Source organism: Gavialis gangeticus, unplaced genomic scaffold (assembly GCF_001723915.1).
Source record: "Gavialis gangeticus isolate Ggan-Ray unplaced genomic scaffold, GavGan_comp1, whole genome shotgun sequence".
Classification (NCBI taxonomy): domain Eukaryota; kingdom Metazoa; phylum Chordata; order Crocodylia; family Gavialidae; genus Gavialis; species Gavialis gangeticus.
The window spans coordinates 94,503,755-94,507,078 of NW_017729034.1; the positions used below are offsets into that span (position 1 = coordinate 94,503,755).

The window sequence follows — 3,324 nt, forward strand, 5'->3', positions numbered from 1 at the left end:
CCCCCCCCCCCCCCCCCCCGGGGTCTGGCCGGGGCGCTGCTCACCCCCCACCCCTCCCCACGCGGCTCCAGCTGACGTTAGCGAGACTCACCCCAAACCCCCGAGTTCGAACGCAGCCGGCTCCCGTCGGCCCCCGCGAGTGTTACAGCGCTCCCTGCTTCCCGATTGGGCGACCCGTGCGGCCTGCCCTTTGTGACATTGCCCAATCAGTTTGGCGCGGCGCCGCTTCGAATTCGGTGCCCCCAGTCGCCTGGCCGAGGGGTTGGGGAGCTCGCAGCCGCCCGCGAGCCCCGGGGGCCCAAGCCCGAGGAGAGGGTTGTACAGGCCACGCGCACAGGTGAAGCCCCCGGCGCGCGGCGTGACGTAGGGTGGGGCGGGTGACTGGGGGAGCCCGGGCGTTGCGGGCGGCGGGGCGCGGCGCGGCGGTTAATTCCAATGAGCCGCGGGGTCTTCTTGTCTCGCAGCGCCTGCGTATGCTCTGGGCTCCGCGCAGCTACTTCCTGTCCGCTGTACCATAATTATCCAACCAAGTGATTTGTCTGATCATTTCAACCCTGGAACGGCGTATGATAGTTAACACCACAGCGGTCAAAATGTCCCCTCAGCCAGGAAATAAAACCCACAAAAAACAAACAAAAAAAAGGGAGCTTGCAAATAAAGAATTGTTTTTGCAACTATCTAATAATAATAATAGGTGTCATCTCTATCCCACTGACTGCCTTTGCTTTTTAGACCAACACGTCTATAACCTTTATCCCCAAAACACAATAATTTTTGAGGCAGTTAACTGGTGCAGCCAAACCCAGACTGCTCTTAAGGGGTGTTAACTGACTTTCAGGTTTGCTGCTGGCACTTCCTAATGATTGCTCGCCTTGAAATAAAGAAATGCTTCAATTTGGACCCAGTTCTCGCTGGCTGGAGAGTTAAAGTGAGGAATATAGAGTAAATAAGAAGACCACTTATTTGCAAACTTCTTTTTTTTTCAGCGTTGAATAGGTTTTTTTCCAAAAATATGATAGTTTGAGCTTCCTGTACGACAATTTTGTATTTAAGACTTGGCAACGCAGGCCTGTGTCCCTAGCCTGGTAGCCCCTGGGAAGGGTAGGAGCTGTCCTAGGCAGCAGCCCATGTCACCAAACGGGCCGTGGTTGAGGAAAGCAGATGCGATGCTGAAAGTGCCAGTCTCCACAGGGGTGAACGGATGTGCCCTTGTGCCTGTTGCTAGTAGCCCAAAGCAACAGCTGCCTCCGCAGGCAGTGCTGTTTCATAGCAGGATGGCATGGGCAGCCCAGAGCTGCCCACACTCTCTTGCTGCTCCTGGGTTTGAGGGGCCTGGTCCTGAGCCTCACAAGCATGCATGCACATAGTCAGGCCCTTCAAGCCTGGGGAGCACCTTCCTGGCCTCACCCCCTCAGCTATCTATCTCCAGGGCATTGTCCCGCGTGTTGATGTTGTGGGACGAGGGGCAGCCACCCCCTCCCCACCCCCCGCTTCCAGAGACGTGCCCCTGGCAACCTGCGGCGGGGTTCCCAGAGATAGCTGGGGGCATGTCTCAGCGAGTACAAAACCTTGGCATTCCCGTTCCCTGCTTCTGGAGGCGTGTCCCGGAGATCCCAGGGAGCATCTGTGGAAGTGGGGAAAGCAGGGCACTCTGGTGTAGTCTCTGCCAATGGGCAGATTGGAGGTCTCTGCCCTGGGACTACACTGGAGTGTCCCGGCTTTTCTTCCTTCCAGATGTGGTCCCCAAAGATCTCCAGGACACATCTCTGGAAGCAGGGAAAGTTTGGATTTCCTGATCATTGAGAGATGCCCCTGGCTATTTCTGGGAGCCCTGGACATTGCCAAGAGTGTGTCTCAGGAAGTGGAACGCACGTGCCAGTGGCGGCCGGTCAATAAGGGGCGGTTGATTGCTGCCCCACCAGTTTCAAAATGACATGATTAATGATGTCATGATTATGCTGGTCCAGTCTCCTAGGCATATGTGCAGTAAGGCATCTCCTTACTGCCCCAGTGGTGCATGAGCAGTGGAAACACTTGACCAGTTTGAATGGATTGTAATGGCTTAGGCAGGCAGTGGGGCACCTGTACAGACACCCACCCCAGTCCAGGTAAAGAGCTGTTGGGAGGAAGGCAGAAAGACAGAGGGCACCATGTACAGAGACATGCACTGGTCCCAGGCAGCCTGCAGAGCAGCTCCAGCAGGTAAGTGGGGGACTGAGGCCCCTGTAGGGAGGGAGCTGGGCAGGGCTGAGGGGCTGCTGCCCAGCCAGGTGGGGCTTGGGGCTGTGGCCACAATACGTGGATGCAGGGCCCCAGCGAGGAGCAGGATGGGGCTGCGGGTAGGTCATCCGGGGGAGGGGGTGGGCCGGTTCCTTGCTGCTGTGCACACTCCTGCGCCCCCCCTCCCCTGATCTGTACCTGGGGCGGGTGCAGGCTGCTGGTTCGAGTTCCCATCCTGCTTTCCTTGGGGCTTCTGGAGCCAGTGGGTGCAACCTGGCGTGGCTGGGCATAGTGGGGCCACGCAGCGATTCCTTGCTGCTTCTTACCCCTTCCCTGCCCGGGCAATCCACCTCCTGCACCTGTTGCTGCTTTGAGGAGCACAGCCCTGCACCACTGCCCTCATTGCCTTCATAGATTCATAGATTATAGATAGGTTCATAGATTATAGAGTCGGAAGGGACCCAATGGCTCATCGAGTCCAACCTCCTGCCCTTGGCAGGAAAGAGGACCGAGTTCAGACGACCGCAGCCAGGTGATTGTCAAGCCTCCTCTTGAAGACCTCCAAGTCAGATGACAGCATCACCTCTCTTGGAAGCCCATTCCAGACTCTGGCCACCCTTATTGTAAAACATTTCTTTCTAATGTCTAACCTAAATCTACTCCCCACTAGTTTGCACCCATTATTCCTAGTTACTCCCTGGAAAACAGCACATCCCCAATTCCCTGCTGTCCTCCCCTGATAAATTTATAGGTGGCCACAAGGTCACCCCCAGCCGGCTTTTATATGGGCTGAAGAGATCCAGCTCTCTCAACCTCTCCTTATAGGGTCTTTCACAGAGACCACTAATCATGCGAGTGACCCTCCTCTGAACCCTTTCCAGATCCTCCATGTCTCTCTTGAAGTGCAGCGCCCAAAACTGGACGCAGTACTCCAACTGCGGCTTGACTAGTACTGCATAGAGGGGGAGCATCACCTCCCTCCATCTGTTGGTCATGCATCTGCTAATACACGACAAGGTGTGATTGGCTTTGTTGATGGCCTTGTTGCACTGCCGGCTCATGTTCATCTTGGAGTCAACTATGACTCCAAGATCTCTCTCAGCC

General features: G+C 56.0%; 1 protein-coding gene across 2 annotated transcripts in view; it reads left to right on the forward strand.

The window, feature by feature from the left end:
- Positions 1-323: 323 nt before the first annotated feature.
- The window catches only part of MTFR2 (mitochondrial fission regulator 2), a 27,588-nt gene continuing 24,587 nt past the window's right edge, over positions 324-3,324 (forward strand). For both annotated transcript variants that reach the window (XM_019527583.1, XM_019527584.1), the window contains exon 1: positions 324-337. The gene's annotated coding sequence lies outside the window, so the exon portion shown is untranslated. The remainder of the gene's footprint in view (positions 338-3,324) is intronic.